Source organism: Pteropus medius, unplaced genomic scaffold (assembly GCF_902729225.1).
Source record: "Pteropus medius unplaced genomic scaffold, Ma_sr-lr_union100, whole genome shotgun sequence".
Classification (NCBI taxonomy): Eukaryota; Metazoa; Chordata; class Mammalia; order Chiroptera; family Pteropodidae; genus Pteropus; species Pteropus medius.
The window spans coordinates 7,344,308-7,369,060 of record NW_024344253.1 but is presented as its reverse complement, the minus strand read 5'-3'; the positions used below and the strand labels follow the sequence as shown (position 1 = coordinate 7,369,060).

Here is a 24,753-nt window from a genome sequence, read left to right as displayed (position 1 = left end):
AAATTCTGATAAAACACCCCAAATCCTTGATAACAAAATGGTATTAGAAACCATATACTAAAAGTATAAAGATCTATTCATTTTTTTTACCAAAGAACTTAGAAATATATAGGTGATTGAGAATTCAGTTGCTTTTTAATCATATGTAATCTAATTAGTTCTCAAGTGAAGCATTCAAACTTCCTGAGTTACCCATGAAAGCCCATAACAGACAAAATTCAGCTAAGCTTGAGCTCCAGACTAGATTTTTCTTACACCTAAGTATTGAAAACATATTCTGCTTCCTTAAGATCTTATTATTTTCTGGTAACAATGCTATATGTATTCACTGACAGATCAATGCTACTGATAATTAGATCAAGTAAGATGAGGACTGAGAACGAATGGTTGGCTTTGCAATGTGGAGTCATCAGTGACATTCAAGGCAGTTTGGGTGGAATGGTGAGAACCAAAGCCTGAAATGGAGAAAAACAAGGTAAAGACTGAGAAAACGTGTAAAAGGAAACAGGCAAATGAAATGAGTGGTAATGAGAGGAGATGGGAGTCAATTTTTTTTTTTTTTTAAGTAAAAGAGGAGAGAAAATTCATAATGCAAGGGAGAGAAAGGATAGCTGCTATAGAAATATCCACGGGCAGGTGAGAAGGGATGGTATCCAAGAACATAAGTACAAGGGTGAGCTTTGGACAGTTCATCCCAGGAGAAAGAGAGATGGTAGAAGGTAGGGTACAAGTGCAGAAGGCTGGGTAGATGTAGTGATGAGAGCTTATGGAAGTCCTCTTTTGGGTATTTCTATTTTATCAGTAAAAAAGGAAACAATGTCATCAGTTGAAAGGGAGAACAGAAGAACAACTAGAAGTTAATAGAGAAATAGGTTTTAAATGTATTTCTGGGAATTAATTGTCCAAATTGCCATAAAACACTGGAGATTCACTGAGGTTAGCAATAAAATCATTCAAGTAAGACCAGTGAGCATGGCTGGGTATTTTTCTCTGGCTATGTACAGGCATGGGACAGGCAGACCAAGGCTTTGGGATTTAGACAGCTAAGCAAAATAAAGCAAGAAGGGTAAGAGAAGTGAGTGTAGGGGTGATGTTATGATGGGGTAGACTATTTATGTGAAGGATGAGGGAAGTGTGGTACAGGAGAAAAGTGGTATGTCTAGGTGGAGCTGAAAATGTACTGGAGTGGGGGGCTGATAGAGAATATGATGCTTGAAATCAAGGCCACGGAGGGAAAGTTACTGCTAATAACTAGGTTCACAGTATGACCATGAAGGAGCAGGGATGAAGCAGTTTATGGGATGAGATTACTGGAGGGGAGAAAGTTAAGGAAGTGAGAAGCCAGGGCATCGGAAGGATCCTTATGTGACCTTAAAATCACCAAGAAGTAGGACACATTAACCTTGGAGAGAAGGACAGTGAGCCAGGAGCTAAATCTTCAAGGAATGAAGAAGAATGACATGGGAATTACATAACAAGAAAAAAGAATACATCCCTCATTTTTATTTTCAAGATTTTTAAAACTTATGGTTTTAAACTGGTTTATAACTATATTTATATTATTTATGCTTAATTCTATGTCAACTGTTTTAAGCTAATTCAACAGTCCTTTTACACTGCACTTCTATTTAGCTCAAATGTCTTTATTTTCTTTTGCAATCGCTGTGAAAAATGCACAACAGATCTCGTCATTTAAATTAATTTCCTAAATTTTAAAGCAACACTTCCCCCAAAAAATGTTCCACGGGGCACTGGTCCTATAGTCTATTTGATGACACAGAAGTTACACTGTAAAATATGTTTGAGAAACACCACCGACCATAGGTTCTCATAGATAAACATTGTTGGAAGTAAGTCTAATTTAATTTTAACTAAGTTTTTCCCCAAATTTATATGAACATAAGCCCTCTTCTCATATAACATCAGTTACCATCAAGAGGAATGAGTATACCAAGATTTGGGGGAAGACTGTATTAGAGGTGTGTGTCTTCTAATGGTCTCAAAATAGGTGAACAAAACCTGCTAGAAGATTTAAGATAATGATTTATATACTGTCAGAAAATGCAAATCACTGCTACTTTTAACAATATTATTCTCCATTAGTAACATAATGAAAAACAAATCCATCTTCAGACAATAATTCTCACAGAGGTCTTTAAAATTAGTGTAGCATATTTCAATTCTTCTCCATCAAAATAATGGCATATATAAATCAACACTATTGGCTGCACATTATGGTTCATAACTTTATTTTTACATACTGGCAATACAGTCTCTATTTTAAGAAATAGCCAAGTAAAACCCACTTAATACTGTAAATGTTTTCAGTGATACAGGGACTAATTCATTTTCTTAGGTTAAAAATGATTGTTCAATTCTCCCTATTTCAAATGTTTGGATATCACTGAATTAAAAAGGAAAACAAAAACTACCTATTACTAAAACAGAAGTTCTAAATTTGTTTTTTTCAATATACTATAAAGAAAAGTTACGGAACAGAAATTTAGCTACTCTAAACGATAACATGGGAATAAAACTTCTCCCAATCAGGAATCCTCTCCTCATTTCATCTAATTGCCAGATTTTCGCAGGTGAATGAAACAATATTTGTTTCACCTCACTAGTCAAACCATTCACACTAGTGGCTTTCTCCCAGAGTGTTGTATCCCTCTTACCATCTGTCACAAAGATGTCTGAGTGAAGAACTCTGATGTCCAACAGAATGGACATATATACAACATCAGCTCCACAGACAGCACTTTGCTCTCATTAATCACAGCCCTAATAGGAAGTCACTCCAAAGAAACAGATGGCCCCAACCGAAGATGTGCAATTCAAAGCTCCTCAAAATAACTGTCACCTAATAGTATCAGAAAAACTAAAACAGACCTTAACATATTATAAGAACCAAATAATAAAAAGTTTTGCTCCAATTTTTGTTCCAGGTTCTCTAGAAAAGTACTCCCATATAATTAGAAAATACAAAATGTTGGGGTGGAAGATAAAAAAATTAAAATTTCAACTTACAAAAGCCAATGAGGACTCTGTTATCAATCAGGCAGGAACAACCTAAAAACAAAATAAATTAAAAATTAAAGTTATTTATTAGTTTTATATAATAGTTTCATATGCATTTTAAAAGTGAATTTCATTAAGATAATTGCAGATTCAAATGAGGTTTTAAGAGACATCTTGAGCACCTTTTGTTCAGTTTCCTCCAATGGTAACAGTTCACGAAACAAATACAATCAGGATATTTAGATTAATACAATCCGCTGGTCTTTTGAGCTTTCCCAGGTCTCATTATACTTGTGTGTTTAGTTCCACAGTATTGAATAACCTGTAGGCTGACACATGTACCACCACAGTCAAGATATTAAACAGTTCCATCACCACAAAGATCCCTCCTGCTGCCCTTTTATAAGTGAACCCATCTCTTTCCCCTCAAACCTCATCTGTCCCTTTGTGCATCTATTTTTAACACTAAAATAGTAACATCCATTTGTGAACAATAACTATTTTACTCATTGTCCATAAGAGATAACTACCTAATTATATGTCAAATCGTGAATAAAGAATTCTATTTTCCTTCATTATAGAATAAATTTTAGTTTAAGGAACGAATTCTCTGGAGTTTTTTTCTCCAAAGAATTATTAACATAACATACTTACTTCAAAAATCAAAAAGTGAAAAGTAAGCTGAAAGTACTGTCTGAACTCACAGTACTTCTTAAATATATTCCATATCTTAAATATATTTTTTAGGAGCAGTTTTAGGTTGACAGCAAATTGAGGGGAAGATGTTTTCATTTCAAATTCCACTTGTTCATTGCTCCTACATAGAAGAGCAACTGGCTTTTGTATATTAATCTTGTATCCTGCAACCTTGCTTTAATTGCTATTAGTTTCATGAGTTTTTGTCAGTTCTTTAAGATTTTCTAAATAGACGATCATGTCATCTGTGAACAAAGATAGTTTTACGTCTTCTTTCTCAATCTGTGTCCTTTTTTCCCCTTTTCTTGTCTTATTGCATTAGCTAGGGCTTATAGTATGTTGAAAAGGAGTGATGAGAAGAAACATCCCTGCCTTGTTTCTGATCTTAGTGGAAAAGCTTGTACTTTCTCACCATTAAATATGATGTTAGCTGTAGGTTTTTTTGTAAATACATATACACACACATAAAATTTCATTTAACCCTCATAACGCCCCTATGAGGTACACACCATTATTCTTCCTTTTTGACCCATGAAGAAACTCAGGCACCACGAGGTTTAGTAAGTTGCCTAAGGTTGCACAACTAGAAAATGGCTGATCATGACACACGGGTCTAGGTTCTTAGCATCTGGGCTATCCTGTCCCTCAAAGAAACCTATGATGAGAAAATCGAGTCATTTGTGTCACCATTGATTTCTGTAACAAACAATCAAAATTTTCCAAGTAAGACGTGGTGAGTAATAATGATCACCCCTAAGCACTAATGTCCCTCTTACTCTACTGCTAAACAGTCACCATGGCACATACGGTGGAAGCACAACACTTATGGTTCTCAGTAGTTCCCAACTGACTAAATTTTTGTTTGTTTTGTTTGTATGTTACCATAGCTATAACATCTATGTTCATATTCACTGTTTTTCTTATAATTTTAAATTCTTAGATAGGGATGATATCTGTACGATTAGGTTTGCAAAGACAAGACATGCACAAACATCAAAAAAATGCCTTTGTTAAGCACAATTACAGTAATCACAATGGCAGGGTAGCTCTACTTCACTAGAGTTTCTGGCTCCCAGGAACCTGGATCCTGAGATGGGGAGAACTTCATGGGAAGGCAGGACTCTCAGTATTAGGGTATATTTGAGGCACTTTGCTTTAAATTTCATTTATCTGCCATGAAAATGATACAGCTTATTAACCTACGTTAAAGGGTTTTCAAATTCTAGAATATTAAAAAACTGACCACACATGTCTTAGTCAGTTCAGGTAAAAAAGTACCGTAGACTGGATGGCTTAAATAATAACATAATAATAAACATTTATTTCTCACAGTTCTGGAGGCTGGAAGTCAGGTTCTGGTGAGAACTCTCTTAAGGTCTGCAGACTGCCAGCTTCTTGTTGTATCCTCATGTGGCAGAAAGAGAGTTAGCTAGCTCTCTGGCCTCTTCTCAAAAGGGCACCAATCCCATTTGTGAAGGCTCCACCCTCATGATCTAATTACCTACCAAAGCCCCAACTTCAAATATCATCATGTAGGGGGTTAGGATTTCAACATATGAATTTGGGGGGGGACATAAACATTCAGTCCATGGCAACGACCTTATAAAGAGATGATGATAATACAGTCATTTCTGAAAGATCTCACTCTCTACAAAATCTCACACCAAAAATAACAACTAGAGGGAAAAGTCAGAGTAGACTACTCAAAACCTATTCAACTTTGTAAACAGAGAACCAAATAATAATGGGTACCATAGAGATAACTTGGACAGTCCAGGTAGACAGCTCAGTGTGACTGGAGAATGTCTCAGGGGATATTAAAAATGCACAGAAACAATAGAATGGAAAGGCTACTGCAGTAGAAATTGAGAGGGAAAGTTCAGAGATGGGGCCTCACAGACAAGGGGAGTGACTTCGCGCTGTCAGACTCATTTGGTTCTAGAGCCTAACAACTCCAGAACATCTCCCCACCTTGTTACTTCCCACTTTCTCCTCTACCTTCCAAGTGGCCTCCTCACTCCCAACATTTGTACATAAACCCACTTCATGCTTCACTGAGAGAAAAAAAGAGCTATTGGATAGAGCATCTCATCTTCCCAAGGCTAAGCCTACTTCCTTTCCTAGCACCAAAAGTCAACCACAGCTCAGCAAAGTTTCCTCTACATTACCATCTTCTCCCTTTCTACTAGAGATACTTCTTCCCAACATACAATGATGCTCTATTTCCCAACCTTTAATAAATAAAACCTTCACTGAACCCCACATCATCCTTCAGCTCCTCCCACTATATTTCCAGACTAACTTTCTCAGACTAACTTCTAAAAAGATTTGAAAAATGAGATAATCTCCATTTCCTCACCTTCTATTCATTTTCCAACCCATTCTCCTGGCTCTTATCTCTACCACTCTATCAAAGGATCCTTATCAAGGTCGTCAGAGCGATTATTATCCTCATTTTATAAACCAGTATACTGCAGTTCAAGAGGGATTACTAGGTTGAGGTAGTAGACATACCTTCCTGTGGAGATAAGCAAGAGCTGGAGGGCAGCCCCGAAGCATTCTTTCCAGGATGCGAGACTAAGGACTTCATCTTCCAAGCACCCTACCTCCTTTCTTCCTTAGGCCGTCCTCCCTGCATTAAATCTCTCAGACTTACTCCTTGGAATATCTCATTACTTTTTATCATTCATTATTCAAAGGGACGCAAAGTCCCAATACCTCCATAAGGTCAAGAAAACTAGGGTTGATGCAAATTTGCTGTGAACAAACACATAAAAAACTGATTTATATATAATAGAACTCTATAATAAAAATTATAATTGTCAACACATTATACTCAAATTTGAAAATCAGGATATTTTCTCTCCCTAGCTCTATCTAGGAAGCGAAATCAGTAAGCACGAGGAATGGTACAGACCTGTGTGCTTGCTCATATCCTATTCTCATTTTGTAGGCACACAGATACTACACTTGCTCAGTAATGCCTTTAAACCTGGGCAAGAGGGGTTCGCAGTGAACCCATTCCTCTAAAATGAAAAAGATGTCCAAGGTTCTAAGAGGACACACCTACCCAGGCCCAGACTCCCCTCCTACACTATGCTCCTGGTCCCTGGAACCATGGAATTCCTTGTCCAAAGGGCTTCAAGCCTGCTACCAGGGACTGCACAACCCTCTTTCCCAAGACCTGTATTTCTGAGGATAGACTGTGCCACTGTGCATGCAACCCCAGGCCCAAGAGGAGGCCAAGGGGTGGTTGTGTGCAGACATATGAACAAAGCTCAAATGTATGCCCTTGATGGTGCAGAACTGGGCCTGGAACGTGAAGAGAAGACAGGTCGGCTCACCCTACATTGCCATATGCTAGAGGTGTGGAACTCTCAAGACTCCCAAGAATTCCACATTCGAATGTGGTTTTCCAGGTCATATGGGATAAATTTGTCAAGGAATGACAGAGTATATTTTTAAAGTTAGTTTATTAGCCTAACGCATAACTTTTAACTATTTAGATATACAGTATAAATCCTTCTGTTTATATTCCTGTTTGAACTTCTCCACCCCCTTATAGTTAGACAGGGCCATGTGACTAGTTGTAGGCTGCTAATAAACAGTTAACTACTGGACCAAGACCACTGAATATTTTCTTTCCCTACTAGGGTAATCAGGAAGGCCAAGTGTTTCAGAACCAAACAGCTACAAGACAGTAGTGCATCCATAGGCCTGGGTCTGACTGTGTGGAACACAGTCTCCCACAAATCCACAAGAGATGTTTAGTGTGAGCAAAAAAATGAAATGTTCTTCAGTGAAGCCACTGAGGTTTGGGGATGGCTTGTTAGCACAGCATAACTTTTGCCCATAATGACTACACAGAATTGGTACCAGAAGTAGGATGCTTCTCAAGCAAAAACCTAAAATATATGACCTTGGTTTACTGGTCAGGGAGCAGCAAGGAAACTGATCTTAAGGGCTGGAAAGATAATCATGTATTTTATACAGTGGCAAAATATTTAGTAAAGTATTTATTTCTGGTGTCTCGGGAGGCATATCACCTGCCTAATGAACTTGCAGCTCTAGAAGAAATAAGCAAACAAATCATTTCAAGTGTACATTGATTATTACTGGCTGCATTTGGCAAGGTATTCAAGAAAGAGATGAGCTCAAAAAAGAACTATCAGTTTTCAAGAAGAAGGGATTCCAGCCATTTCAGATTTGCCAGGTTATATTTCTTCTCAGCTCCCAAACTAACAGACTTTGAAGGTCATAAGCCCAGAAAAACCTTTTATTAAAAAATTAAATTGCCTCAGGGAAAGAATATATAATGTATCCACTAAATCATTTTATTTGGATAAAGTGACTGAGGAAAAGATAAAATTAAGGGTAAAGCTTCCAATAGAAGCCAGCCAGTCCTAAAATAACTTTCTTTAGGTCCAGAAAGAGACCTATAGGAGGAAACAAATCAACACAGCGATCTGAGAACCAGGTTTTGAAACAAAAGAAAAAATAGGGGTGTGTTTACTATCACATAGAACTACTGGAAACAAACAGATAAGAAACCTGAATTTTGAACATAATGTGCTGCTAGAGAACCAGCCTATTAGCTGAAGTCTTAAAATGATACTTTGGCTCCCAACCTTGTATATGGAGGAAGTGGGCAGAAATAGTTGCCTAGTTTCCAAATAGCCCAAATTATCCACTCTCCACTCATATGTGGCTAAGGAAGATAAAAAGGGAGGGTAAAACTTGTACGCAGAGGGTAAAACCAGGGCCCATGAAAACAATGAACAAGAAAATAGAATCAGGCCCTAATCGAGAAATATTTTGCCCCACAGGGTGTCCCAATATCTGTTGTGAGGGATTTCAGAATTGTTATGGACCAGCAACTCCAATGTGTCTTCCATGTTTCTCTTTTCTAAACAGGATGGTTTACTGTGTTTGTCCCTAATCTACTATTATATATTAGGTATGTGCAATGGCCAAGTGAGGTGTGTGTGTGTGCATACAAATAACTTGCATTTTTATTTCACAGGTCTCCTAATTAAGAGGAGCCATAACTAGATTCAATGTAGAGATTATTGCACATAACCCCAAAATCCTAGACACTGAGTAGATGCAGTAATTGAATAGAAAGTCAGCTTGTACCCCTTGTGGAGGGAGTTAGTGTATTCTGTACTTGAGGAGAAAAGTGAACTTAATATTTAGTGAGCACAAATGCTGACCTGGTTGAAATTTCCAGCGCTCACTGGTATCCAGCCTCAGTGCACATGAGACAAGCACATGTCCTCACTCCATTACAGCTGATGGAAGCTATGTAATTTGTTTTAGCTAATGGACTGTGAGCAGAAACAACAAGTATTCCAAAGTATTTAATTAGCAGCATGAAATCCTCTAACACTCCCTTCCTGTGTGATAGAAACCAGTGCCTCACTGCCATGTTTCAGATGACACAGCTACCAGGTATAAGGTTGCTGAGTGATTGTGTAAAATAGAAACACTCCCCACCACAACCACCACCAATCTACTCTGGACTTGTAGCATGGGCAAACAATAAACTAATAACTTTTGTTCTGTTAAACCACATTGAGCTTTTAGAGCTATTTGTTCTACAGCATAACCTAGCCTCCTCTGACGGGCACATAGGGTTTCTTAGTACAATCCAAACAAGGTAAGTTAGTTAAATGATCTTAATGGACAGTGGTATCAATTGTTGACAGAAGAACCCACTTTATCATATACGACAGCACAGTAGTGTAGATATCAGATGACCCAACAGTCTTTTCTGCTCATGAGCTCTCTTTCTCCTTTGGGCATGTTAATAATGCCACCAAATCTCTTGTTGACAAAACTTATTCGGTTTATACACTCTTTAATTATGTAAATACCATTTATAAACTGTCGCTGTCAAATTCTGTTCTTTTTGATCCAAAAAGAGGCTATGCTTCTTAAAACAGTTTAATGCTTATATCAAAACTCTTTTGATATTTTACTAGTTCTAGAGCAACTCACTATTGCCACCATATACTGTCTGTATTTGTGTTTTTACTGCAGCCACCCACTTTCAACTGATTTATAATCTCCTTTTTCATTTGGAAATATTTTCTATTCACTTCATTTCCCCATTATACATCAGTCTGTGCTCTGAAAGGGAGGTCAGATGCTGCCTTTCCTACAATTAGCTCTACATTAGCTGTTCCTAAGTCTCCCACAAAGATTTTATATAGTCTTGGATCCTAATTGGTCAGTAAAGTTTGCATTTCCCATTTTAAAACAACATACCTAGGTCATTCTGGATAAAATAGCCTGGCACGATATAGAAGAGACTACACCACTACCTCCACCTGTCAAAAGCAATTACAGAAACAGAGATGCTGGCTTCTAAACAGCTGAAAGCTTCTAAGAGAAGATTCATGAAATAAACATGGTCTTTAATACGTACAACCTCTGATCAACACTCTTCTCCAAAATAACCCAACTTTATGGACCAACCAAGTCTCTTCTTCCTCTTTCCTATTTTAATCTCAGCCAGCATAATAGGAGGCAGGGAAATTCAGTGACTTTAGGTACTTACAAAATATTTTGAGTTCTCAGCCTAGTAGAAAAAATTAAATGTTCCTTCCTGTTTTTACACACACACAGATACCAACTACTCTAATTTTTAAAACTCTGAGTGATATGTTTATGCTTTAAATTAGAATATTTTCCATCATCTCCAACACTGTGCACAGAAAAACAGAGTAACAGAAAAAGGTAAATCACTACCAAAAAACCCCACAAAAACTCTAAAGCGTACTGGAAAAATGTATAACTTTCAATATCCAAAGATTATGTCTGGATATGTATTATATTACTAATCCTAGGAAGGTGTGAGAAAAATCAACATTTTCCCATATATGGTGGATTTTAAAACCTCAGTGAATGATTTTCTAAATCATGTCCTCTGAGAATACGAACATCTTTCCCCAGCTGTTTTAAAGCAATTTTCTAGACTGCAGTGTTAAACATCTTTGTATGCGACAAGGTATTACCATTAAAACATATGACACTGACTTCATGCTTCTCAGAAGTGCAGAGAGAATTAACATAATAGCTCTACTTCACATAAGCTCTCAAAATCTCCAGCAGGAGCTAAACTAGTTGCATTGTAAAAGCTAATACTATTTTTAAAAAAAAATATATGGCAGAGAATGAAAGTAGCATGAACACTAAAGCAGCTTATATTCGCTCCCAATATTTTACTGCTACATGCATTTCTATAAAACCCACTGTTAGAGACTGAATTGTGTCTCTCAGAATTCCTATGTTGAAGCCCTAATCTTCAAGGTGACTCTGAAAAAGGGTCCTTCGGCAGATCATTAAGGTTAAAAGAGGTTAAGGAAGGAGAGTCTGAATCCAATAGGACTGGTGTCCTTATAAGATGAAGAGACACCAGAGACCACTCTCTCCATGCACACACACATGCGTGTGAAGACACGAGAAGGAGGAAGATGTCTACGAGCCAAAAAGAGAGGCACCGAATTTACTGGCACCTTGATCTTGGACTTCTAGCCTCCAGAATTGTGAGAAAATAAATTTCTGTTGTTTCGGCCACCCAATCTGTGGTATTGTGTTACAGCAGACTGATACAGATTTGGTACCATGAAGTGGGGTGCTGCTGTAACAAATGCGGATGATGTGGAAGTGGCTTCAATAGTAGGTAATGGGTAGAGGCTGAAAGAGCTTTGGGGTACATGCTAGGAAGAGCCTAGATTGCCTTGAAGAGACTTTAGGTGAAAATGAAGCACAAACTAGTGGAAACGAGGAAGAGTGATCCTAGTTGTAAACTAGCAAAGAATACAGCTGAATTGGGTTCTAGTGTTTAGTGGAAGAACTTACAATTGATGACACTGGATATTTGGTTGAAGAGATTTTTAATCAAAGTGTTGAGGGCTTCTCCTCACTACTTTTAGTAAAATGTGAAAGGAGAAAGATAAATTGAATAAATCCTTAAGCAAAAAGATATAAGAACTTGAAGATTTGGAAAAATTGTCTACCCATAGCGCAAAAAAGGAGAAAGTATTTCCTGGAGAGAACACATGGGTGTGGCTGGATAATCACTCTGTAACGAGATTACTCTTGGAGTTAATCAGCCAAGTCTGCAGAAGCCAGGAATTGAGATGAAATTATACAAGCAAAGACAGTGCTAGTTTGGACCAAAAGGAACACAGACGAGATGATGAAATAAAAGCTTTTGGACTTGAGATTGAATAGGACTAGTCAATAGAGCTATGTGGCTGCAAACACACTTTATTCTTCAAAAGGTAAATATGATCCCAAAGGCAATTCAGAGATCAGTATTCCATTCCCACTATAGTCTCAAAGGTTAATGCTATTTCCTCCTTGATTTCAGAGGGTGGGGCCCCCATCCTTGGTGTCAGTGGACAAGGCTGCCCCCACCTGGTGCCTCAGGGGCGGGGCCACCAAAAAACTGAGGGAATGGGGCCACTGCCTACCGCCACAAGGCCAGAGGGCAGATTATCAAACTCAAAAAAGGATTATTCTTGCACCTTAAAATATAATGGAATTTGCCTTGAAAGATTTTGGACTCATTTGTGACCTCTCAACCCCTTTTTCTTCTTTCCAACCTCTCCCTTTTAGAATGGCAATGTCTATCCTATGGCTGTCCCACTACTGTATTCTGGAACCACCTAACCTGTTTGGTTGCAGAGATTCACCACTGGAGAGGAATTTAGCCTCAAGATGAATCATACCTCAAGTCTCAACCATACCTAATTTAGATATTTAGATGAGACTCTGGACTCAAGACTTCTGAATTGATGCTCGAATGCACTCAGACTCTTCGGACTGTTGGGACAGAATGAATGTATTTTGCATGCAAGAACAACATGAATTTAGGGGGCCAGAGGGCAGAATGTTACAGGCTGAATTCTGTCCCTCCAAAATTCGTATGTTGAAGCCTTTAGCCTTCAATATGATTATATTTGGTGACAAGGCCTTTAAAGAGGTAACTAAGGTTAAATGAGATCATAAGGGTGAGACTTGTGTCCTTATAATAAGGGAAAGACATGTCAGAGACCACTCTTTCTCCTCACATGCAGAGAGGCCATGTGATGACACAGGAAGAAAGCAGCCATCTACAAGCCAGAAAGAGAAATCTCACCAGAAACCAAAATTTCTGGCACTCCGATCTTAGACTTCTAGATTGCAGGACTGTCAGTAAATATATATTTGCTGTTTAAGCCATTCAGTCTTTTGATTTTGTTATGGCAGCACAAGTAGACTAATATACAGACCCTTCCTGGATATTTCAGAGTATCTTTCCCAGGGATGAAAGAAGGAAGGATATTTAACACTGGGTAGACTCAAACATTAACTATCTAACAGAAACCTTTTGTTTCGAGGTCTAGTAATAATATTTCCTATGAAAAGTTGAACTCACTGACTGCATTAATGGTAGTTAACAGTAAATTTAAAACAAATAGAACTGGAATCTAAACCTTCTGTCTCTGTTCCAAAATATAAAAGATGAGGGATGTTTAAGAGCTAACCAGGACCAAAAGACATTTCATTTGGTCTCCCTCCCATCATGCTCCACTCTGAGATCCGATGAGCCACATTTTTCTTTAGATTTTCTTGATTTAGGGTTTCGTTACCTCCCAATTGTTATGATGGCAACAATGTCACATAATAAAGAAACTGCAAATGAAAACCATGAGATATCAGCTCACGTCCACAAGAGAGCTCAAAATGAAAAAGAATAACAATATCAAGTGCTGGTGAAAATGCAGAACTACAACTGCTAGCAGGGGTCATTTACTGTTAAACCTTCTGGCAAAATTGAAACTAAAACAATGGCTACTCTATGACTTAACAACTCTAATCTTCGATACATTCTCCAGCAAAATACTGCAATGTCCACCAAAACATGTGTGTATGACTTCATAGCACCTTTATTTGTAATAGTTAAAATTAGAACACAATCCACATATCTATTAAAAGAATGAATAAAAAAAATTGTGGTCTACTGATACAATGGAAAGCTACTCAGAAAAAAAGAATGGAATGCTACAAGAAAGAAGTATACATGCGTCAACACGGATGAATTTCAAAAATGTATACTGACTGGAAGAAGTCAAACACAAAGGAATATATACTGTCAGTTACCCTTAAAATTCAAGAATGACAAAACCAGCCTACAGTGATGGAAAACAGAAGAGCGTTATCTCTAGGGGAGACACTGGCTAGGAGGTGTGTGAGAGAATTCTCTTTCCGGATGGATGTCATTATCTATCTTGAATTAGTGGTTATGCAGGTCCATGTCTGTCTAAAAATTCATTGAACTGTACATTTAAGATTGGCATACTTTATATGCTCCCCCCACCATGTATTTTATACCTCAATAGGAGTAAAAGTACTTCATAAAAAATAAACTTACCTTATCAGTTGCCTTAGTAAAGGTTATTAGGCTAATGCAAATTTTTCTACTTAAAAATAAAAGAGACCAAAGTGTGCTTAAGTTTCTGTTTTGTTGACCCCAAAATAAGCCAAAATCAGACTATTTAAACTTTATCCATTAGTATCAGAAAAAGAGAGAAAAACTTAGAAGGAAAATCCATAGAAAGCAGGAGCACGGCAGTTAGTGCACAGCAAGTAGCTTGGTCACTGCAACAAAGACTCCAAATAACACACTGACAATGTAAGTGAAGCAATTTCAGTAATGTGTTTTACCATAAATACATCTGTTTAATAACTTTATTTAACTATTTTTAGTACTAAGGCAATACGGCATAGAAGAAATAGCAAGAGCTTTTGAATCAGACAAACCAGCTTTGCCACTTACTAACTATACAGTGTTGGGCAATTTTCTTAATCTCTTTGATACTGAGTTTCTTCACAATTTAAAACAGAGACAAGAATACTGACTTTGCAAAATTGTAGCACAATTATAGAAGGTACTTAAGAGTGGTAGTTATTTAGCAATAGCTCTTTGTATGCAAAGTATCATGGTAGGTACTGGAACCCTATCTCTAAGAACCTGACCAACTGGAAATGACATTTAGATATAAAGATTGGTGATGAAAGGTAAATTTTATAAGGGCTACAGATAACAAATTATAGGGTTCCTATCTAGCTAGTAGGATTGTGGAGTGAATATCTTCTGAACAGAGCCTGGAAATTTTTTTAGAAAATCCACTTTAAGCAGAGAAAACGGCATGAGTAAAAGCACAGCCTCAAACACAGTGCAGTGACTTCAGGTTCTGATGAGTAGTTAATCTCAACTGTGACACTGGACTAATTCTAATAGTAAAACTATTAGGCTAGTAAAGCAAGCTTAGGCTAGTAAAGCAAGCTTAGACTAGACAGAGAAGGACCACTGTCAGGCTAATAAGCCAAGGACTTGTTTTCTCAAGTCCTAGGATGTCACCGAAGGACTTTTTTTTTTTTTTTTTTTCAGGGAACTGACCCCAGTGGTCATTACACACAACAAGAAGGAAAGAAAAAACCTGAACACAGGGAGAAATAGCACAGGGTGACAAAAGCACACCCAAGATGCTGAGAGGAGTAAAAGAAACAGAGAAGATATTAGAATTTAACTGTATCCACTTTTAAAAAATGAAGACATTGAGTGTCCCTGAATGATTCAAGTAGGCCTGCCTCCAACTTCTGAAGTGATCCTGACTGGCCCATAAGCTTCTCAAGAGCAAAGAATCCCAAACCAGCAAAACACATTGCCTGGCAGAGAGAAATTGCTCAATACACATTGCTGGCAAATGAATCTTTTAAAAATATTCCAAATCTTTCTAAAAATACTGAAACCTCTACGATAATATAATGTTCAAGGTGAAACTTGTAGAAAAGCTAAAAATCATGTTTCCTTCCTGCTGAGGGGCCATTTTTCACAACATATGCCAAGTTCTGAATTTGCTCATTCGATATTTAAAAAGACATTTGCAAGAGCTATCCCGATCTCTATCTCTACCCAAAGACTCAGATAGAAATCGCTCTAGAAAGTTGGGAATGTTGTCACCTCAGTTGCTAAACTCTTGTGTAATATCTATTTTTTTAGGAATCTATCGTTCATTACGTCTTTTGCTATGGCAAAAGAACAGCTACTGTATGAGGCATGAATATTACATGAAAAAAAAATTTAACATTAAGTTAAATCCAGATCATATAAATATATAAGATTTATCCAAGAGTACAAGGTGATTTAATAATTACATAATTTATATAATTAAAATGATTAAAACCTACCACATTAAGAAATACAGAAAGAAAAAAAAAATGAATACTTCCCTAAGGACTAAGCATAATTCTTAGCCCTTTCAATGTAATTAGCTCATTTAATCATCTCAACAATCTTTTTTGGTATATTCTTGTTATTTACATTTTATAAATGAGAAAACTAAAATATAGAGAAGTTAAGTAACTGGCTAACATTACATTGTAGAGCAGAAAGAGGCAGAAGTAGGAATTGAACCCAGGTAGTCTGGCTCTAGAGTCAGAATTCCAGTTAATAAATGTAGAAAGAATGAAGGAAATGGAAAATCACCATTAGAATACTACAACAATAATTGCTGCAGGCCACATCAGCTGAATGCTAAACTTAAAGGAGAAATGGGACATTTGCACACCCTCAAAATATCTCCCTCAAAATATTTATTCATCACCATGGTAGTTTTAACATATATCTTCAAATCATTTGATACATTTTCCTCTCATCCCCTTGAGTGTGGACTTGCTTCTAACAAAATAAATAGCAGAAAACAAAAAGAAGTAATGTTACAATGGAGAAATCTGGCAGACACCATCTAAACTATATGATCCAGGTTAACATGTTGATGTGGATATATTATGTGCCCCCAGATATGATGCAACAAAAGGGCACAACATCTCTGTAGTATTCTGCTCCCAAGTCCATAATCTCGTCTAATTCTAAGAAAACAATGGACAAACCCAAATTGAAAGACACTGTATAAAATACATGACCAGTACTCTTCAAAAGTGGCAAGGTCATGAAAAACAAGTAAAAACTAAAAACTGTCACGGATTGGAGTAGACTAGAGAACACGACAACTAAATGCAATGTAGTATATGGACTAGATCCTAGAACAGAAAAAGGACATTGGTGGAAAAACTGGGGAAATCTGAATAAAGTCTGTCATTTAAATAATAGTATTGTGCCAATGTTAATTTCTTAAATTTGGTAAATGTTATGTAAGATGGTAACATTAGATGAAGCTAGGTGAAGAGTATATAGGAACACTCTATACTATCTTTGCAACTCTTCTGTAAATCTAAATTTAATAATAAAAAGTTTTAAAAATTTAATACCCATTTGTGAAAACAAATCTCAGTAAACCAGGAATAGAAGAAAATTTCCTCAATCTGGTAAAGGGCACCTACAAAAAAATACAGTAAAGTCATCCTTAACAGTGAAATATTGAGGTATCTTCCCTTAAGATTAGAAAAAACCAAGGATGTTCATTTTAACACTCCTGTTAAATATTGTTCCAGTGTTTCCAGTCAAGGCAATAAGGCAAGAAAAAGAAAAAAGGAATAGAGATTAGAAAGGCAAAGTAAAAAAAAATTTTTTTGCAGATGACATGATCGTGCATTTAGAAAATCCCCAACAATCTATGAACTGCCAGACCTAAAAAGTGAATTCAGCACGGTCACAAAATATAAGCTTGATATATAAAAACCAATTGCATTTCTATATATTAGCAAGATATTTGGAAAATAAAATTAAGAAAATGATACAATTTAACAATATCATCAAAAAAAGTCAAATGCCTAAAATGAAATTTAATAATGTGTAAGTTCTCTACACTGAAACATAATACAATGCTGGAAATAACTGAAAAACTTATTCAATGGAGAGATATACCATGTTCATGAACTGGAAGATTCTATTAAGATGCCCATTCTTTTAAATTTGTTCCGTAGAATTCATTCAGTCCCAATCGAAAGTCTGGTAAAAAATTTTTTAACAGATGTTAACAAATTCATTCTAAAATTTATATAGAAATGCAAAGCACTTAAATAGCTAAAACAATCCTTAAGAAGAACAAAATTGGAGAGTTTACACTACTGCATGTCAAGACTGGCTACAAACTACAGTAACTAAGAAAGTGTGGTACTGATAGAAGAGCTAATAAATACTTGAGTGGAACAGAAGAGAATTCAGATGCAGACCCAAATATACGATCACTCGTTTTCAACAAAGGCCCCATTGCAATTCAATGGAAAAAGAAAGGTCTTTTTAATAAATGTGTAGAGCAAATGGATGTCCATATAGAAAATAAATCTTGACCCTCACTCCGTACCTCGCAGCATACACAAAAATCGACTGGAGGTAAATCAAAGACCCAACAGCGAGGACTAAAACGAAAAAACCTCTGGAGGAAACCACAGGCAAATGACTTTAGGACCCTGAGGGAGGACAAAAATTATTGTGGGAGAAAATTTTATGGGCAGGGTGCAAAAATCACTAACTCTTCACCGTCTGCCACCAAAAAAGAAAAAAAACTGACCAACTTCATAAAAATAAATCTGCTCATCCAAAAGCACTATTAAGAGAATAGGCAAATTTCAGACAACTTTCATTTGTAAACATGCACCTGATAAAGGTTTTCTATCCAGAATATATAAGAAATTAAAATCATCAACAAAGATAACCTGATTTAAGGAAAAAGAAAAAAAAGCAGGCAAAAGATTTAAACAGGTACTTCACAAAAGAATCTGAATTCCCAATAAAGACATAAAAAGATGTTCAATATTATTAATATTTATGGAAATGCAACCAACTTACCCAAATACCACCAATCCAGATCCGTGGTACATATCCAAGAGATATGAGTATACGTCCACCAATAGCATGTCAAAAATATCTGTAGTAATTTTATTTATAATAGCCAAAAACTGAAAACAACTTCTTTGTTCATCAATGAGAAAGGATGAATTGTGGTATGGCTATATAATGCAATAATATAGAAGAGAGGTCACCAAACTTTCTGTAAGTAAGTAGCTTAGGCTTTGTGGGTCATACAGTCTCTGCTATAAGTACTTGACTCTGCTTAATGGATGTGGCTATGTCCAATAACATTCTAAAAAGACATGGTGTGGGCTGGACTTGGCTCAGAGGTCACAGTTTGCCACCCCTCTCTACAAAGCAAACAAACTACTTATATATGAGACATGGATGAATCTCAAAAATATCCTGTGAACAAAAGAAAACTAACACAAGAAGAATAAACCATATGATTCCATTTATATGAAGTTCAAGAACACCTGAAAATAATCCATGGCTACTAAAGTCAGCAGAGTAGTCGACGGGGGGAGAGGAGTGGCTCTACTGATAGGAGGGCACAGGAAGGAACTTCTGCAGGGATGAAAACGTTTTATACTTTTATCTGGGTGGTGATCATGCAGGCGTGTGTGTGTGGCGTGTGTGTGTGTGTGTGTGTGTGTGTGTGTGTGTGTGTGTGTGTGTGTGTGTGTGTGTGTGTGTGTGTGTGTGTGTGTGTGTGTGTATATATATATATATATTTCATCAAGCCATACAGTTTATTCTTTTATTGTCTATAAATAACAGCTCAATTTGTAGAAGAAAAATTAGAGAAAGACCAGAATACAGATGTGAAAAAATTATCTAGAATTCAACAGACAAAAAATATATATAAAATATATAAAAGCTAGATTAAAATTTAAAGACATGGAAAATAGAATTAGATTGCCTAATAGAAGTCAAATCAGAGTTCTTAAAGAAATAGAAATAATGGAGGAAAAAAAACACAGAAAGAGATAAAGAATAAAACTTTTGAGAACTGACGAAAGACTAACCTTAGAGACAGGAAACACAATCAATCCAGGATAAATGAAATGTCCACACCGATGGAAAACTGTAGAACACAAGAGAAAAAAAAATTTAAAATAAGACCAAAAAAAAAAAAAGGAGAGACAGATTACCAACAAATCACAGTTATTTGAACGAACTGTTAACATTGAACACAGAAGTCAATGGAATGATACCTGCAAGGGACTAAGAAAGAACCTGTTAACCTGGAATTGTATGCCAAACAAAACCATCATTCAAGAATGAAAGCAAAATAAAGACATTTTCAAATAAAGTTTGCCAACAATAGTCCCTTAATAAACAAGCTTCTTAAATATATACTTGAAGAAAAAAAGAAAGATTTGAGATGCAAGAAGGAATGACAAGCATAGAATCCATAAAAACAAAAAATAATAATAATGCCAAATTTACAGGAGACAAAAATCAAGACAGAATTGAAACTTTGGATAACAATACATGTAGGCCAGGAGATTAACTGGTGTCAAAGCAAACTAGATTTCTTGAATTATTTGGAAGAAGAATAGCATTAACAAACTTCAGATTCAGTTAAATTTATTCATTAAAGTTTTAAAGGAAACTACCAAAAGAAAGAAATCAAATATATACTAGTTGAGAGGGACAAAATGGAATAAGAAAAAATCCAAAAGATGGCAAAGAAGAAAAAAAAACACAAAGACAGGATAAAAACAACCATAAAATAGAATGCAAACTTTAATCCTAAATATATCAGTAATTACATTAAACTTAATTGGGCTGAGAGCTCCAATTAAAGACCAAAGATAGTCAGAGCGGATTAGAAAAACAATCGTGTTTTACCTATTTGAAGGAGGTATTCTAAACCAATTGCTAACTAAGAGAAAGGTGTGACTATGGTATTATAAAACAAATGGACTTTAAGTAAAAGGCGTTTAGGGGAGGCCGAATAAAACATCGCTATAGAATGACAAAAGGGTCAATTTACAAAGAAGATAGAGCAATTCCAAACTTGCATACACTTTCAACTTTATAAAACAAAGTTTACAGAATTATAAGAAAAAATTAAGAAAATGCATTATTTTATTGTGATATTTTTATTACACCTATCTTGGTAATTGATAGATCAAACCAAAAATTTAATAAGGTTAAAAAAAATTTGAGTGCCACAATTTTTATGTTTGATCTAAGACATATGGATATGTGTACATATATGTACGTACGTTTATATACACATACGTGTATATATGTATGTATATATATGTATATATACACACACCTGCCTTGCCCCAAAAGTCTATGAGTATATATTCCCAATCATTCAAGGGGCAGTTGAAAAAGTAACCATGAGGCCACAAAGCGATTCTCAAATTTCAAAGAATCGGTAGCATAGAGCCCTCATTTGCTGACTACAATGCGCATTAGAAATCAGTAACAAAAGGATAACTCTGAAAATCATCCACGTATGGAACAAGAAAATACATCTAAAAATCATAGGGAAAGAAAATAGCATCATAATGAAAAAAAATTTTAATTCTTAGAACCGAAAAATATGCTACATATTAAGCGACAGTAAATAAAATCTGTAGAATTTGCAGATAAATCAATGACCAGAGTAAAGAGCCCAGAAATGAGCCCAAGGATATCTGGGAATATATTTATGCCAGAGGATGGCACTGCAAATCCCTGGTATGGGACAATTACTGCTCCACATAGGAAAAGGAAAACAAATTAATCTTAATCTCATGACACAAATAAAATATATACATTTATGCGCGCGCGCGCGCGCGCGCACACACACACACACACACACACACACGTCAGGTAAATTAATTAAATATATAAAAATACAAGCCTTGAAACTTTTAGAAAAAAGTTTTTAAATATATTACCTTAATAGTAGAGAATATCTTAGGACACAAAAGCACAAAGATTGTCTGTAGTTTATATAACCAACAAAGGATTTGTATATTGAACAATGTTTTCCAATAGAAATTTCCACAATAATGGAAATGTTTTGTTATACCATATATACCATACATACATATACCATATATAGTGTAATATAAAATATAATAAAATATGATAGCCACCAGTCACATGTGGCTACTGAGCACTTGAAATGTGGCCTAGCGTGACTGAGGAATTGAAATTGTTGAAATATGACAACATGTTAGCAGTTTTAGACCCCTGATTAAGGTATGTTATGTTTTTATATGCTTTCGGTATTTAATTTTTCATAAAAGAATTTTAGTTTAGCTTAAATTATTACATAAAATATTTCAGTTTCATAAAAGATAAATAAAAGTTGCATTTTAAAAAACAAACACACCAGTGTTCACATTATTATCTGTGAATGATTTTAATTTTATTCTAAATATTTTTAAAAATATTATAAAGTTAGGATATAAAAACAAAGAATTTAATGAACAATGATGTATCTACCAGAGAATTTATGAAATAAAATATTACTGATATTGTTTAAATTCTCTAGGTATCTCTCCCTGATCACTTTTTCTTTTTTTTTTTTTTTAGAGAGAGAGCAGCTGGAAAATATGAATAATAGACTAGAGCCCTGGCTTCAGGTTTCTGCTTTTTGATATGCCCATCCATATTTTAATATATTTGGAGGAAATTTAATATACTGACATATGTACAATTTAACAAAGCGATATAAAGCAAACACCCATTTAACCACTACCCACTCAGGGCAGGGAAGAAAGCATTTCCAGCATCCTCAAAACCCTGTGTCCCTTAACATTCACAGCCCGCTTCGCTCCCCCAGGAGATGACGACTAACTTGAATTTTATGATATTCACTTATTTACAATTTTTCTTTACTACTTTTAATGCCTATAAATGCATTCTTAATAACAGATTTATTTCACCAGGTTCTGAATTTCACATAGATGATATCATACAGTATTCTTCAGCAAGCTGGTTGCTTTTTTTTTTTTTTTTGGCTCAACATTGAGAAGCATTTATGCTAAAACACGAAACTACTTCATTCACCACTGTAGTAAGTAAGTTTCATTTTATGACTAGAGTAGAGTTCACCTTTCTCCTATCAGATGGACATGAAAGTTGCTTCCAGCTTTGGGGTATTACAAATAACACTGCAGTAAACCTTGTACACGTCTCCTTGTGTATATGCATGAAAATTTATCTAGGGCAGTGGCTTTCAAACTTTTTTGACCATGACTCATACTAAGGAATGACGTTTTACATCATGACACACATCTGTGTATAAAACTTAGAGGAAAAAGTTTCAAAATACCCTACAACCTGAGACACATTCTGATATTTTCGATTCTGTTAGTTCGTGTTTTACAAATCCTGATCATTATCCACTTTACTGAGTTTACAGCCCACTAAAATGGGCTTCAAACTCTGAAAAACATCGCTCTAGAGGATAAACACCTAAGTGTGGAACGGCTAGGACGTGCAACAGGGACATCGGACGTTGTCAACATTTCTAGATCCTTAACTTTTAAACAAATATTTTTATCTAAATTTACCACTCTATAATTTTAGAGCTAAAACTGTGAAACATCAGACCGTTTCATCGTTTCCTTCAGTCGTTAAACAGTATTAATCACTTACCATGTGCTAAGGATCCACTGGGCTGCAAGCGAGACTGGTGGGTTAATACACTGGGGGGCTGGGGAGGACATTAGGGACCAGGACCTCAATGAGGCCCCAGAAAGCTCACAGGAGGGGCCTCGGATCCTGCCTGGGGAGGGAGGGGTTAGGGAAGGATTCCTGGAAGAAGGAGGACCTAAGCTGAGTGCTTCTATTTTTAATTTTTATTGGTTTCCTAAAACATAAAAGTAACACATTTGTTGGGAGGGAAAAAAAAGTCAAAATTACAGGAGTATATTCATTAAGAAGTAAAAATCCCCACCGCCGTCCTTAAAGTTTGATGCTGAGACTAAATAACCAAAGTTGCATTATCAGTTATCCCAATCTAGGAAATTTTTAGGAGCCCACATTTTAAAATAGTTTGAAGAGTCTATCTTATAGGATCCATAACATAGAAAGCATAAAGCGAATCATATTTTCCACAACGACGCTAACGCAAACATTTCGTATTTACTCACGTTATTACTTTTAAGACTTTTTTTTTTTTTCTTTTTTGGCCTTTTGGCATGGTGAGAGTGCCAGGTTTCAAAAACTGAAGTCTATTTACTGCACACCCAATATACGCGAATGCTTCCAAAAGTGGCATTAAAAACGACCAGTCGAAAGCATTTTTCGCTCAAGTCGCCTTGGCTTGCCCGGTGACAATTTGTCGGAGTTTCACACTTCGTCCCGAGGAGCCCGGAGCCCGTCACGTACACGGCGCGTCGGCACCGGCACACCCTCCCCAGCGCGGCAACCAGCCCAGGACGGTCCGCGCTCCGCGGCAATGCCGCCGCCCTGCCGCCCCCGGGCCCACAGCGGGCCCCGCGGCCACGGAGCCTGGCCACGGGGACCCCGCCACCTACCCTGCGGGGTCAAGAGCCCCCCGGAACTCAGGCGAGGCAGCTCGGGCGCGCCGCCTCCGCGGCCATGACGGCGACCCGGGGAAGCGTCCCGCGCGCCAAGGCCCGCGGTCCTCCGGGCAGGGAGAGAGCCGCCCCGTCCGTTCGTCCGTCCGTCCACCAGCAGAGTGAGGCCAGAGTACGCCCCAGACGTGTCTAAATCAAGGCTCGGGGCGGTGCCGACGGGCTGAATGACAAATGGCAGATGCCGTGGGCTTTGCCGCCCTCGGCAGCCGCGAGGATGGCTGCGCCGAGGAGGCCGCGCACAGGCGGAGCCCGGGAGCCGGAACGGCGCGTCCGCGAGGAGGGCGCTGGGGCCCCTGGCGGGGGCGTCACGTGGCAGGAGGAGGCCCCGCTGGGGAGCCAGGGGGTCGGCGGCCTGGGCGGAGGAAGAGGACAGGCGCCTAGACGCCTGACCGATTGAGTCATCCGTGTGGGCAAAGCCAAGGTCGCCCAGGTGCAGAGATAGCGCAGGTAGACCCGAACCAGCCCGAAGCCCCGTACGGTATCGAAGACTGTTCGCTCAAGTCACCACCAGGATGAACCGCCCTGAGCCAAATCGTGAATGAGAAACACGACAGATGCTAGGAGAACACTGCAATAGGCCAAACTCACTTACCTCTTCTTCGTGCAGTGTTGAAATAATGGCAGCCTAGATGTAACCACTAATTGTGAGCCAGGCACTGTTCTAAG

At 37.2% G+C, this 24,753-nt stretch overlaps 1 protein-coding gene across 26 annotated transcripts in view; it reads right to left on the bottom strand.

Moving 5' to 3' along the window:
• The window catches only part of PLAGL1 (PLAG1 like zinc finger 1), a 61,836-nt gene extending 37,465 nt beyond the window's left edge, over positions 1-24,371 (bottom strand). For 18 of the 26 annotated variants that reach the window (XM_039869717.1, XM_039869714.1, XM_039869710.1 and 15 more), the window contains exons 1-3: positions 24,025-24,370; positions 19,552-19,610; positions 3,028-3,069 (exon numbers count right to left, since the gene is read on the bottom strand). The gene's annotated coding sequence lies outside the window, so the exon portion shown is untranslated. Of the gene's footprint in view, positions 1-3,027; positions 3,070-17,596; positions 17,681-19,551; positions 19,611-24,024 lie in introns of all 26 variants that reach the window. The other 8 variants (XM_039869727.1, XM_039869724.1, XM_039869725.1 and 5 more) reach the window with 2 other exon arrangements.
• Between the last annotated feature and the right edge of the window lie 382 nt (positions 24,372-24,753).